Here is a 15667-nt window from a genome sequence, read left to right on the forward strand (position 1 = left end):
AGTGTGTTTTATCTGTCTCACTGGGACCCTGCTAGCCAGAACCCCAGTGCTCATAGTTTGTGGCCTGAACATGTATACCTGTGTAGTGCCTAACTGTGTCACTGAGGCTCTGCTAATCAGAACCTCAGTGCTTATGCTCTCTCTGCCTTTAAATTTGTCACTATAGGCTAGGGACCACTTTTACCAATTTCAATTGGCACACTGGAACACCCTTATAATTCCCTAGTATATGGTACCTGGGTACCCATGGTATTGGGGTTTCAGGAGATCCCTATGGGCTGCAGCATTTCTTTTGCCACCCATAGGGAGCTCAGACAAACCTTTACACGGGACTGCCACTGCAACCTGAGTGAAATAACGCACACATTATTTCACAGCCATTTTCACTGCACTTAAGTAACTTATAAGTCACCTATATGTCTAACCTTCACTTGCTGAAGGTTAGGCGCAAAGTTACTAAGTGTGAGGGCACCCTTGCAATAGCAAAGGTGCCCCCACATCGTTCAGGGCCATTTCCCCGAACTTTGTGAGTGCGGGGACACCATTGCACGTGTGCACTACATATAGGTCAATACCTATATGTAGCTTCACAATGGTAACTCCGAATATGGCCATGTAACATGTCTAAGATCATGTAATTGTCCCATCATTCCAAATCTGGTATTGGGGAGCCAATTCCATGCATCCCCGGGGCTCCACTATGGACCCTGGGTACTGCCAAACCAGCTCTCTGGGGTTTTCTCTGCAGCTACTGCTGCTGCCACCCCACAGACAGGGTTCTGCCGTCCTGGGGTCTGGGCAGCCCAGTCCCAGGAGGGCAGAACAAAGAATTTCCTCTGAGAGAGGGTCTTACACCCTCTCCCTGTGGAAATAGGTGTTAAAGGATAGGGATTGGTAGCCTCTTCCAGCCTCTGGATATGTTTTGATAGGGAGTGGTAGCCTCTTCCAGCCTCTGGATATGTTTTGAAGGGCTTGCATAAGCCAGTCTACACTGGTTTAGGGAACCCCCAGTCCCTGCTCTGGCGCGAAACTGGACAAAGGAAAGGGGAGTGACCACTCCCCTGTCCATCACCACCCCAGGGGTGGTGTCCAGAGCTCCCCCAGTGTGTCCCAGACCTCTACCATCTTGTTTCCAGAGGTGTGAGGGCACTCTGGAGGCCTCTGAGTGGCCAGTGCCAGCAGGTGATGTCGCAGCCCCCACTGGTGCTGTCGACGGAATACTTTCTCCAACAGTCCAATAAAGTAGAGGCAATCAAAGAAAGAAACATTGCACCATCTACACTGTGTAGGCCGGATGGTGTCATACATTTTTTTTCTGTTTGTCACTGCCCAAAAAAGCCTTGCAGTGAGGGACGGGGTAAAAAACAGTAATTGCCCCTACAATCTTGGAGAAAATTCCCAGGTTGTGTGGGTAATTAGAGTTTTGTTTTTCAAAAAACAAAATCCCACTTTAGGAGTTTGGTATTGAAAAATAAAAAAATGTCAAAGATTCAATGCAAGGCAGTTGAAACTGACAGCGGCCGTACACCTAATTTTTAATATACTCGAAGAAACCACTTTGGCAGCAGTTGCTTTTCAATGTACAAAAATGATCACAGGGCTGGCAGCCACCTCTATATTTGGCAGAGTACGCTCTCGAAGGCAGATGTAATGTCCTCTTGCATCCTGACAGAATCTATTCTGTCTGCCAAACTCAAAATCAGGCCCTATGATATTTTTCTAGCTAGAATGTTAAAACCTGTACACAAGTCAGAAGTCACCACCAGAAGAGTACTAATTAGGTATCCTTTCCCCACCAGCTATGCAGAGTCCTTAATACCACTCAAACTGAAGAGTCATTACTGATGCAAAGGGATGTATGTTACAATTTTGAGTGACAAAATAACATCCTACAGCAGATCGAGTGCAGTGTGTATGCACTCAACAATACTGTCAAGGAAAGTGTAGATTTACTACTTTTAACAATCAAATATGTGCCTTGAATTCACTTCAGAGTAGAATGCTTGGTATGTCCAGAGCAAGCTACATGTGGAGGACATAGCATAGATGCAGCATTCTGTGGCCCACTCTTTTGTTCCTATAGCATTGCATTGAAAAACGAGAATACCAGGATATGGTTCTGTATCCAAGGAGAAGAGTATTTACCAGAGTGGAGGTAGAGAACTGTAGGTTTCAATTCACATCTTTTCTGCAACATAAGAGCACTGTGTCTAAATGGAAATAAGTGATGGTAGCTGACCAGAAAGTATACTGTAGTGTTTCCACAAACCAGAAAAGGTCAGACCATGTAATAGTAATAACCTAGGGATTCCTTCTGTCTGTGTCCTCGGATTCAGGACCTTCAGGACATGAGCGTTACAAAGATCTAAAACCACCATCATCTAAAGCTATGTAAATATCATCAACGCCTCCCAATATCCACACATTAACCCAAGATACTCGTGTAAGACTAAGGTGGTCATTATGAAAATGGCGGGAAACACCTCCGACCTCCGTGGCAACGGTGAACAGAAGACCGCCAGTGGTGGTGAACAGCACACCGCCATATAATGATGCCAAAACAGAAACCTCCAAAAATCCTTCAACCTCCAGCCACCATCAGGGCCCATGATGACGGAAAGGCTGTACACCCCACCCTCCACCGCCAGCAGACAAATCGTCCACCCACCAAATATTAATGCACAAATCACCGTGGCAGATAGTGGATGTCGAACGACCATTGGTGGTACGGACCGCCACGGCCAGCAATGGGACCCAACAACAGCAAATGCACACATTGGCAAGTTTGCAAGTTTGAAACCCACACACCTGACACACATCAACAACACTATAAAACACACACATACACACCCCAACAATCCTTTGCAATGCCCATTGCATGAATCAGACTGACAACACTACACGCATACAGTGGACACAACACAACAAAAGTTACACACATATACACAAAAGCACCCTCACCAATACACCCAGAACACCACACCCATAACACACACCATGGCACCCCCTAAGCACCCACGCTTCACAGATAGTGAGCTAAGGACCATGGTGGACAAAATGCTCAAGGTCGAGCCACAACTATTTGGGGCACAGGTGCAGCACACACCCATCGCCACTAAGATGGAGTTATGGCAGACGATTGTAAACAAGGCCAATGCAGTGGGAAACCATCCACACACAAGGGACGACATCCACAAGAGATGGAATGACCTGCAGAGGAAGGTGAGGTCTATGGCATCCAGGCACAACATTTTGGTACAGAAGACTGGTGGAGGACACCCACCTACACCCCTGACTACACTGACTGGGAGGAGAAGGTACTGGCTATCCCGCACCTGGAGGGCCTCACTGGACTCACTGGAGGACTGGACTCGGGTAAGTCATCTAAAATTACTTCATAACCACCACACCTGTAATGCATGTACCACCCCTCCAACTACCACCAGGACCACATCCCCACCCAGACCACAACATTCACATCCAGTCACCCTGCATGCCAATAAACCCACTATCAGGCCCACATCCCTGCCCCTGTTCACAGTCACCTAACCCTGCAAGGATTCACAATGGCACTACTGCACCCACAATGCACCTCCACATCCCATACAAAATGAAAGGATTATCCCACAAAAGGTCCCTGCATGGCCTGACAGGGGAATAAACAGCATAAAATAGGGCAGGGCTGTGCATCCTTATTCGATTTTGTAGATGTAACATACATGTCCACTCCCCCCACAGGCACCACCACCCATGCCTCCCAGACGTAAAGGCCAAGGAGTGCCAGCACCCCACACGAAGACAGAGGCCCCACTCAGGAGACTGGAGAGGGATGTATGGACAGTGAGGAATTCCCTGGCCCGTCACGCAGTCCTGGACTATCACCCTCCAGCAGCCCCACCCAGGATACCACTGACAGCCCTACCACCCAGCCACCAACATCAGCTCTGGCCAAACGACCCCACACCAGTGTCTCCAGGCCACATACTGGCAGACCACATGTACAGAGGTCACAGTCTCCACCAACCAACAGGCAGGATGACGATGACCCCAGTGCAAGTGGGACTGCCAGACCTGTGCAGGGGGCACAGGCTCAGGGGGCTAGGCCCAGTGCAAGGGCATCAGTGGCCCATGGGGGAGGCCAAAGGATGGATGCTGCAGCCCAGGAGGTGATATTTGAGGTCCTGGGAGCATACCACCATACCCAAGACAGGATGGGCAAGATCCTGGCCACCCTGGAGCAGAATCAAAGGCTGCAGATAGCACAACACCAAGAGGCCATGGATCAATTGAAGCAGCTCAATGCCACCATGTCCACCATTGCAGGGCTGCTGCAGCACCACTACCCTAGCTAGCCTGAGACCCCCACACACCTGGAAGCCCCTACCACTAGCCAGGACACAGACCTGCCATCCACATCTGCAGCAGCAACTGGACTGGTGGCACTGGCAGAGGACACACAGGAGACCAGCATCCCTAGCCCTGCAGCCCAGCACCAGTCACTCAAATGTGCCCTCAGACCCAGATATAGCACTGGAACACCTACCAAGACCAAGGCCCCTGCTAAGAAGTGACTCTGCCCTGAACTGTCTCCCATGTGTGCCACTGTGCTACCATCTAGACCCGCCAATACCAACATACCAACTTGCAAGGGACATATGGACCAATACCCACTGCCACCAATTGCTGAGCCCATGTACCTGGTATGGATATGCACCATGAGCCCACTCCCTATCACTGTACAGCGCACCTATGAAATTTGTATCTCACCTGTCATTATGAGTACTCAATTGTAAGTGTGAATGCATTAGCCAGTCAATTCCTTAATCATACCTTTATTGCAGAAATGGTATCCCATGCACATCAGTGTCTGGAGTAAGTCAAAATGTACACCATCTTTGTTTCCATGGCACATGCCACCTCAGTCTTCAGGTAACAGTGTCAATGACTACAGACAACACATCCCCAAGCAAATGAGTCAGACAAACATTATGCAGTGCGGACAACAGCATCAGTGAACAGTACCTCATAGTCACTGGAAGTATAGGCGGATCAGCTGGTTCCTGGAGTTGACATCTTCCCCCTCTCCATCCTCACCATCACTCTCATCCCCTCTCAGAGATTGCAGGTCTGGTTGTACAGCACCCTCATCCTCTAGAAGGGGGGTAACTCTCCTCACAGCAAGGTGTGCAGCATGCAGCAGGCCACCACTATTCTACACACCTTCTCAGGGCCATAGCACAGGGATCCCCCAGAGAGATGGGAGCAATGAAATCTAGCCTTCAGGAGTGCGCTCAATCACCCTCCTAGTACGTCCATGGGCCTCATTATAATTCCTCTCTGCATCTCTCCTGGGATTCCTCATAGGTGTCAGGACCCATTGCAAGTTGGGGTAGCCAGAATCACCTGCAAAAATGGGCGAAAGAGGACTTTCCTGGAAACCTGGCATTGACATGTGATATGTACTGGTCAGCAGTACACCCCAATTGTATGTTCATTGAGTGGAAGTTCTTTCTGTTCCTGTACACCTGTTCATTCACTCTTGGGGGGATGAGAGCTGTGTGGGTTCCATCAATGGCACCTATCACATGGGGTATGTTAGCAAAGGCATAAAATCCAGACTTGATGGCAGGGAGTTCAGCCCCTTGGGGAAACTGGACATATGTCTGCATGTGTTGTACAAATGCATCCAGGAATTTTGACAGGATGAGGCTAAACATTGGCTGTGAGTACCCTACACCCATGCCCACTGTCACCTGAAATGAGCCCGTAGCCAAAAAATGGAGTACAGATAGCACTTGAACTTCAGTAGGAATGGCATGCTGATTCCGATTAGCCGGTCTCAGTACAGGATCCAGTAAAGCACATAGGTCATGGATTGCTGTACGATTCAGCCTGTAGGTGACAATGATGTCACGTTCCTCCATGGTATCCAAATCAACAAGCGGTCTGTACACAATGGGGCCCTCCCTCGCCACATGGCTCTGTACCTATAGGGAGTAAAGAACACATATGAGGGACAAACATACACATGCAAAACATGTTGTGACTAAACTGGTGTGTAATACGTAGGTTACACACACAAGCGATGTATGATGTACAACGTTAGGCACATTTATGCAGAGATATCTCTGGTCTAATGGCATGCCAGTGTGGATACAATACATGAGATGGGTGAATGTGAGGAACAGACACTAATGTGGGCAGGCAGCTAAGGACTGGGATTTGTAGGCCCTAAATGGGGCCTCTGACCAGGTATTCTGTACGTGGTGCTAGCAATGTCAGCCTCCTGCCATCCAGATATCAAGGAGTGGAAGTGACATCATTCAGCTGATAGTAGTTGTCATGACGGAAGGCATTGTTCACTGCCGTGCACCCATTAATTGTTTTACATGGTTGTCAATGTGGAAACTGGGCCTATCATGATCGCTGCCGGAGGTGATGGTGCACATCGCCGCGGAGCGTACACCATGCCATCACCCCAATTTCACTTGACTCCCGATTCGCGTGCATGCAACTACTCCACTGACTGTGCTGCTGTGTCCTGACTCTGGATACTCCAATGGCACAAGTCACAGGGGAACGTGCCCCAGCCTTCACCACGGAGGAGCTCGAGAAGGTGGTGGACGGGATCCTACCCCTATATGCCAAGTTATATGGGCGACCAGAGGAGCAGGTGAGTTGGCAGTTGTCTTGCAAGGATGTGTGTGATGGTGGCAGATGCCTGTATGCATGTGGGCTAGATGTGTAACTACGCAGGCGTAGATTGTGTGGCATGTACTGTTAGTGAGCTGTTAAAATGATCATGTGAAGTTTCCGTCCCATAGGGAACAAAATGTCAGCTGTATCAGCTGGGCATATCCTGATGTCTGTTTTTCTTCTCTGTGTGTCCCATACATGTCAGCACCCATCAGAAGAGGGGACTCTGGCAAGTCATCGCCAAGGAGGTGCGGACCCTGGGGGTCTACAACCGGTGGAGCACCCACTGCAGGAAGCGGTGGGAGGACCTGCGGCGCTGGGCCAGGAAGACCTGTGAGGCCCAGCTGGGGAAGGCCTTCCAACGAGGAAGGGGTGCCTGTCGGATCTTGACCCCCCTAATGGCCTGCATTCTGGTGGTGGCATATCACAATTTGGATGGGTGTTTGAAGGCAGCACAGCAGCCACAAGGGGGTGAGTACCAACACAGTTTAATGCTACTCTGATGGATTTGTTTGGGTGCTGTGGTTTGTATACTGTATAGTGCTAGGCACTCTGACAAGTGTGTTCCTGGAGTCCTGGCCCCCATAGGAACAGATATGGTGTGGGGCAGGTGTTGGTAGATCAAATAGGCCCAGGGGGGTTGATCTTCCTGTCTTGTAGGATTCTTTGTTGGCCCATGGGCCAGTGGGTGCATTGGCTGGCCATGGTCCCCCATGGGTGTAGTCCACACAGTTCATCAGGTCCATGTTTCATGTGGGAAATGGGTTGTATTCTGGGGTAGCACCGACTATTGTTGTAGGTGCTGCGTGTAGGTGTGTATGCTAGAAGTGGTTGTGTGTGTACCAAATATGTAAATTCATACATGTATTTACAGATTTCTCATGTTTTGTATCTCCACCCCTGTGCTCTTGTGTTCTTTGTGTACATCAGCATCATCTGGCGAGTGAGCAGTTGCACCAGTGAGTGGGGATGCAGTGGCCCTTGTTTCCAAGGAGGAAGAGTCAGCAGAGCCCAAGGGGACCAGTGGGTTGGAGGGCGAGAGGAGTACCACGGGGGAGGCAATTACCACTGACGGTAGTGACTTAGATACCTCCTCCGATGGCAGCTCCCTGGTGGTGGCGGACCCTAGAGGGCCCACCCATTCTTTGTCATCTTCTGCCACCCCATACCATCGCTGCCCTCCCAGTTGCTCCCCACCCATTTGCTCATGCCCGCTCACCCAGAAGGGTGGCCGTCTCCTTCGCCCCAGGCACCTCATCCCCTTCCCCAGTCAGACCTGCTGCCCTCACGGAGGAGGCTATTGACCTCCTGAGGACCATATCTGTAGGGCAACCATTGTGAATGCCATCCAGGGGCTAGCAGTCCAGATGCAGCAATGCAATGTATACCTGGAAAGCATTCACAGTGCCATGTCTGGCCTAGAGAGATCTTTTCAGGGTCTTGCCTCCTCTTCAACGGCAGCCAGTGTCCATGGTCTTTCCGTCCCCCTCCCAGCACCTCTATCCCTTTCAGCACCCCACTCCCTTCACTCATCCCAAGCACATATTCAAACAGCCATGCACACACCTAAACACAAAGGAAGCACACAGAGAAACACAAGCACCACACTTCCCACCACAGGCATACACCCATCCAACATACAAAAGCACACGCAACAACATCCACTTTCCCAAGTGTGTCCACCTCTCCCACCTCCCTGTCTGTCACCTCGACATGCACACCCACAAGCACTGCACCCACAGTCACTACTGCTGGCCCCATTATTGCAGTCACCACTACATCTAACATCCAGTCATCCACTCCAGACACCCCACCTGCACTCACCAGAACTACATTGACTGACACATGCAGCACACTCACCAGACCTGCAATCACCCAGAGAACATCAATTTACACTGGCAGCCTGTCTTGTCCCACTGTGTCCACCCCTCCACCTCCCAAGACACTCAAACATTCCCAGATACCCACTCAACACACATCCACCACTCATCAGCATACTGTACAGGCACCTGCACCCATGTCCAGCACACCTACACCTGGTACAAGCACTCCCTCTAACTCCACTCCCACACCTTCCTCCATATCCACCCCAACTTCCCCATAGAAACTTTTCCTCTCTCGTGTTGACCTGTTTTAACCCACTGGCCCACCCCGTCTGGTCCCTAAACGTGCCCATCTCCTTGCCCTGTCAACTCCTTCCTCGTCCAAGTCTTCCCCAGTCCACCCTTCCTATTCCCCTGCCCCTTCACCAGAGAGGAAGAAGCCCCATGTTGCCCCAGGTCCCTCTGCCACCCCCCGGTCCAAGCCCACTCCCCCACCTTCCAAGGGCAAGCCCAAACCCCCTCCACATCCTAAACGTAAGCCCAAGCTCCCCCCTTCCAGGCATATGTCCCCACCCCCGCCACCCCCTACCCCTGTTCCCTGAGGTGCCTGGCTGCCCCATTGATCTCCCTTTACAGTGGAGTACCCCGTGCACATGTGGGAGTCAAGTCCGGCACATTTGGGCCCTTGTGGGTATTCTACATGCACTGGCCAGTGGCCTTATTTGGACATTACAATTTTGATCTATTAAAGTCTGTGTCCCCAGTGGTGCTGTTGAAACAATTTGGAGACGTGGTTCATCGTTTCATTGTGGGGGTGTGGGCAGGTGTTTGTTGCCTTGTGTTGGGTAAGTACCTCTTATTCTGGTGTGTGTGGCTTGAGATGGTGGGAAGGGTTGGGAGTGCGTTGCAGGGAGGGTGTTTACTAGGTTGCGGTACTTACCGGTGTCGTCTTCGTCGGTGGTCAAGGTCGTGGAGGCATATTGCAAGGAGCAGGACTGGCATTACTTGCAACTCTCTCTCCATGTCTGCTTTGGTGTGTTGTGTGTGCATCTGGTGAGTATTTCCTTTTATTTGGTTAGTTTCTGCCACGTGGTTCCCGCACCTGAACTGACAGCGGTCTTGTGCCTCATTATTTGTTGGGCGGGTGGGGCTTTTCAGTCGGCCTGTGGGCGGTCTCTTCCGTCGTCGGCAGCACTACAATGATGGCGGTGTGTGGATGGACAGCTACCTGTTTCTCATGTGCTTCATTATTTGGCCGTCCGGACCGCCAGCCTCTTGACAGTAGTTACCGCCACCACCGGCAGAGCGGTGATTGCCGCCATGTTCATTATGAGGGCCTAAGACTGGTGTTTCCAAACTCTGGCCCACATTTATCAAACTTTCACACATCCCAGTGCAGCTCAGCAAGTCACCTTGCTGTGCTGAGCTGCTTGAAAGGGAAAAGTCAAGAATGTGACATATTTAACATGATATGTTGCATTCCTGTCCTCTCCTTGCGCTGCAGTACTCAGTGCAGCCTAGCACTAATGCAGGCACCTTTGCATCATGGTACAAGGGTGCCTGAGCTGCAGACAGGATTGCTTTTGCATAGGAAAGGACACCTTCCTGCACAATAACAATGCTCAGCAGCAAATGCTGCTTTCTATGTGTGGTGCAGAATGCACCTCATTGCACTTCCCTTGGGAAGGCATAGCATTTTGATGCATTTTCAAGTTTACCAGTGTTGGTAAATCTGGGAATGCGCCAAAGTCCATTGGTGGGTACATGGTAACACCCACGCTCCACCCATGTAACACCTCCCTTGGGCAGAGTAATGCAAGGCAGTGATTTGCACTGCCTTGCGTTACTCTAGATTTATCAAGTTGCTAAGGGCCACACCAGCTGGCCTTGCTTGGCTCGATAAATCTGACTTTGTTGTGGTGGCAACCGTACACCTCTTGCGTGGCATTAAGGCAATGCAACACAATGATAAATAAGCCCCTCTGTCTTCTCACAATTGTCTGCAATAATCAAAACACTAAACAAACCCCCTTCTGTGTGGGGGAGACCTGCATTGCCATAAAACAATACCTTTGCAAGTGTCCTGATGCAGAGTTCAAGAAGTGAGGAGGATGCTCTTATAAGTTGTTTCATGCTTTAGGAGTGATGTAGGAGAAGGCTCAACTGCCAGATCTGGTTTTCTCTATGCATTGGATTCGTGCAAGTAGGAGTCCAGACAAGTAAAGATGTCTGGAAGGTTTGTGAAAACAGATGCCATTGTTGAGGTATGCTGGGCAACTGTTATGTAGTGCCTTGAATGTGTGGGAGAGGAGTATAAATTGCTCTCATTTGTGAATGGGGAGCCAGTGGAGCTTCTTCTGGGGTGGTATGATGCAGTGTGAGTGGTTGAGAGTGATTTTGCCTGTCAAATTCTGAATGGTCTGCATCCTTCTGGTGAGTTCCTTGTTGATCCCCACTTAGAGGGTGTTTGCACAGTCCTGCTTGCTTGTGACCAGGATGTGTATGACGGTTTTATGGGTGCTAGTTTGGAGCCATTTGAAAATCTTCAGGATATGGAGGCATGAGGTTATGACAGCATTGTTTTGAGTGGCTATGTCATGTTTGCTGTGGATGATGACTCTGAATTTCTTGGTGTGTGTGGCGGGGCTGGGTTTTGGTCCCAGCGCTGTTGCCCAACAGGTGGAGCTCATGATAGTGTGCTCTTTCCAGATATCATGATTTTGGTCTTGTTGATGTTCAGCTTTAGACAGCTGGTGTTTCCAGTGGGTGATTTCAGTCATGCAGGCATAGAACTTGATCCAGGTACTGAATGTTTTGTCCATAAGGGAGAGAATGAGTTGTATGTCTTTGGCATAGAAGAGAAAGTTGATATAATGAGAGCAGTTGATCCTGGCTAGAGGGCTCATGTATGAGTTGAAGAGGGGGCATGCTCAGGGAGGAGCCATCCAGAACTCTGCAGATGAGAAGGTTGCAGATGTCTGAGGTGTATGGTGTCAGGTTGATTGACTGGTTCCTTGCACCCAGGAAAGAGCAGATCCATCAAATGCTTGTCCTTGGACTCTAATGTCATGCAGGTGGTAGAGGCAAGGATGGGTGACTGTCTCAAAAGCCGTGTAGAGGTCCTGGAGGATGAGGACTGCTGTGCCTCTTCTGTCCAGAGTCATGCAGTTTTTGCCCGAAGCAGCTTGGGAGCTGTTTCTATGCTGTGGTTCGGTCTGAAACCAGCCTAAGTGGTGTCAAGGAGTTGGTGGTCACTGAGGTATTCAGCAAGGTGATATTTTTCTTTAAGTCCTTTGCCAGGAATAGTAGCATGGAGATCGGTGCATATTTGTAGTTGTAGGGTTAGCAGAAGGATTCTTCAGCAATGGGAGGATAGCTGTGTTTTTCAAGTATCTTGGAAGGCTAAGAAAGAGTTGGAGGCATTCAGAAATGTGTGCAAGTATGAGACTGATGGGTTGCAGTTCCTTGGAGTAGGTGTGATAGGGGCCAGTGTCCCCTGAGTGGATGGATGTTATGTTGGCAGTGGTTTTGTCTGGGCTGATGATGGGCCATGTGGTTAGCACTGGTTCTTTGGGTAAGATTGGGAGGGATTTGACAAGATCTGTTGGATTCAGTTGTGGGCTGAATTTGCTGTAAATGGTGATGATTTTGTTGGTGGAGAATTGAGAGAGATTTTTGTAAAGGCCTGTGAGGGGGTGTTTGAGTTGGAGGTGGCTAATGGTAAGGTGAAATCTTTCAAATTGACAACATTTCTTTGCTTCTGATGGTGCTGGTATCAATGAAATCCACTAGAGCTCCCCGTTTGGTGGTCCGGATTATTTATTGGTAGCATCTCAGGGTGGATTTGAACATGCTCCTGTCTGAATTTTCCTGGTTTATTCTCTATTTGTGCTCCAGTTGTATGCAGTGACATTTCATCAGTCTGAGTTCCTGAGTGCACAAACTGACCTGCTCTCTGAATATTGTTGTATTTCCATTTTTGAAGGGGGCCAGGGAGTTTACGCAGGAGGTTATCCCATTGTTGAATTTCTTGATTACTTTGAGGGTGCTGTTGCTTTGTTCCATTCGGTGGATGTTAAGAGCATTGTTCCAGTCCTTGTCAGTGATGCTGTTCCATGTTCAGCAGGCTGGTTTGGCACTGATGCATGCACATTTGACCAGGACTGGGATGTTGATCTTCAAAAGGGTGTAGTCTGTCCAGGGACTGATATGGGCTTGTCGCCTTGGATGTTGCTGAAGTTTGTGAAAACAGGGTCCAAGAGGTGTCTGATTACAAGGGTAGGTCCCTGTACTCCATGGATGAGGCCCAGACTTCCAAGGTCATCAATGAATGTTCTAGATTTGGGGTCAGTGTGCGCTTCCAGCTGGACATTCAGGTCTTTGAGTAGGACATGATTGCTAGCAATAAGGATGAGTGGTGTGGCACAGTCATTGATGGAGTTGGTGATTGAGCTGTAATTGAGAGTGCAGCTTAGGGTGAAGTTGGCTCTGATGTGGAGCTTGAATGACAGGTGTTCCATGCTGGAGGATGACATGTGTGTGGATGTGGTGCAGCTCATGGTGTTCTTGTGGATAATGATGATTCTGCCTCTGGCCTGTAAAGTCTATCTTGTATGGCAATCAGTGTATTGGGGAGGGTGGCTATGGCCTTGTCAGGTGCTAATGCAGAGGTCTGCCAGGTTTCCATGTGGAAAAGCAGGTCAGGGACATTGTTGTGCAGCAGGTGCCAGATCTCTGTGGCTTGTTTGGTGAGTCAGCGGATGTTGAGGAACATGCATGCAATTATAGAGAGTTTGTGGGTAGTTGCAGAACTGTGTGAGTATGAGAGAGTAGGGTGTTGGGTGCTTTTAGTGTAGTGAATGGAGTGTGTGTAGGTAAGACCATGAAAACTTGCAGGAAGGCAGAAGCATGTGGAGCAACAGCCGTGGTTGAGGTTGTGGAGAGTCACAACACAGTAGAGGTGGGAGAATTGAGGACCGGGTTGCCTGGAGCTGGGTGCAGTCCAGACACATTGGGGCATATTTAAGAGCCACCAGGGCCATTTTAATGCCACATTAATGGCATAATGTATGCAAAGGGGGCATCCTCCTGTTGGGGGGGGCAGTGGTGCAAAGAAAATGAACAGATTTCTTTGTGTCATTTTTTTTCTGGCACTTTTAACACCTGCACAGAGCATGTGTTAAAAAAAGGAGGCTTCCATTGGTTACAATCGGCCTCTGTCCTGTGCAGGATTAGCTTCAGAATCTATGGCGCTAATCCTGCAAAGCACCAGACTAGCATAACAAATTCTGACACTAGTCCCCTAAGTACCGCCATGGTGTGCTGTATTTTAAATATAGTGCATCACATGGTGGCGTTAGGGGGGCTCTAAGGGGCACAAGAAAAGTGGAGCTGCACTGTGTGCAGTGCCACATTTCCTAAATATGCCCCATAGTGGTGCAGACTGACCAACAGTGCCCCAGTGGCATGCCAGCTGCATGTCCACGCTGTGATAGCCATTAGGTATGTCCTGGGAGGGGAGAGGAGTGAGGAGTGATGTTACTTTCTTTACAGATGGATAATGGAAAATACAGTGATGTCACTTCCTGAGCATCAGGATGAGGGAAAATTCAGTGCTGTAACTTCCTGTGCAACTGGATGATGGGAAATCCAGTAATATCACTTCCTGTGCAGATGAATAATGGGAAATCCAGCGATGTCACTTCCAGTGCAGATGGAAGATGGGAAATCCCTTGATAACATTTGGGGGCATATTTATACTTGTTTTGCGCATAATTTAGGTCATTTATTTACACAAATTTGGTGCAAAACTAACTCCATATTTGTACTTTTGTGCTAGACCCCAGCGCCAAATTTATGGAGTTTAAGTCGTTTTTTGAATGTGGAAATCCACTTTGCGTCAATGAAATGCTAAGTAGGCATTCCTGTGCAAAAAGTGACTCTATGGCCTTAGTGCCATATTTATCCTCCGTGCTATAATCACGCACAGGGGGGAAGGAGGGGTCAAATAATGGTGCAAAGCTTGCTTTGCACCATTATTTAATGGCTGGGTGAGGGCAGGCATTAGGGGACCTGTGGGCCTATTTCCATGGTTGAACACCATGGAATAAGCCCACAGGTGCCCTCCCCAGGACCCAGGGACACCCCCACCCACATCAGAGGGACAGCAGAGGATGGGGGACCCTATCCAAGGTAAGTATAAGTAAGTATTTGTTTTGTTTTAAAGTGCCATTGGAGGCCCTGAAATGGGACCCCCTAGAGGGCACTGGGTGCAATGGCCATGCCCAGGAGACCCTGGCCATTGGGTTGGTGGGCATGACTCCTGTCTTTTCTAAGACAGGAGTCATGTGGTATGGATGGTTTTGCGTAAGAAAATTACGCTAGGCTGGTTAGAGTCATTTTTTTTAGTTTAACCTCCCTAGGTCATTTTGTGGAGTAAAACCTCCTTCTTCCATACCGCCAGCCCCACCTGGCTAACGTCATTGTTTTTTACGCAAGCCTACTCTTTGCTCCGGCTTGCACCATTCCATGAATATGGTGCCCGGACGGTGCTCAGAAATGGTGCAAGCCGCTGCTAAACGTTTTGGTGCAAAACTGCGTTAGTACTGTTTATCACCAAAAAGTATAAATCAGGGCCTGGTTGTGCAGATGGATGATGAAGAGGCTTAGCATTCTTGGCTGAATTGTTTGTAGTTCATCAAATTGCTCTGCTTTGCACATGGGTCAAGAAAAGAAATGTAAAACACAACAAATTCTTTCAATGGTATTTACTTTCCAGCAAAAAAGGTGTTTTGAGTTGAAAAGCAGCAGCTTTTTCAGCAGAAACAGAGTTCCTGTACCACTGCTTTGTGCCTGTACCACTTTGCGTTAAGGGGGGCATTACTTGAATGTTACTTGGTAGGATTAGCATACGCACCCATAGCTTTTGATGCACTGCCCCATCGACAAGGATAGCCAGAACTGGCCTGTGTGGTCGATGCATCATACGTCTTTGAAGCAGGTGCAAACAAGGAGAAATGTTTTAATTGTTCCAAACATTACACACATTGCATGTGACCTCCAGTATACCACACACACACACACAATGTGTGGAATATTTAGTTATTTGTCAAGGCATAGGATTTTTTTCTCAAAGTGAAAGCATCCAG

The sequence above is a fragment of the Pleurodeles waltl genome, chromosome 8 (genome assembly GCF_031143425.1).
Source record: "Pleurodeles waltl isolate 20211129_DDA chromosome 8, aPleWal1.hap1.20221129, whole genome shotgun sequence".
NCBI classification, from domain to species: Eukaryota; Metazoa; Chordata; class Amphibia; order Caudata; family Salamandridae; genus Pleurodeles; species Pleurodeles waltl.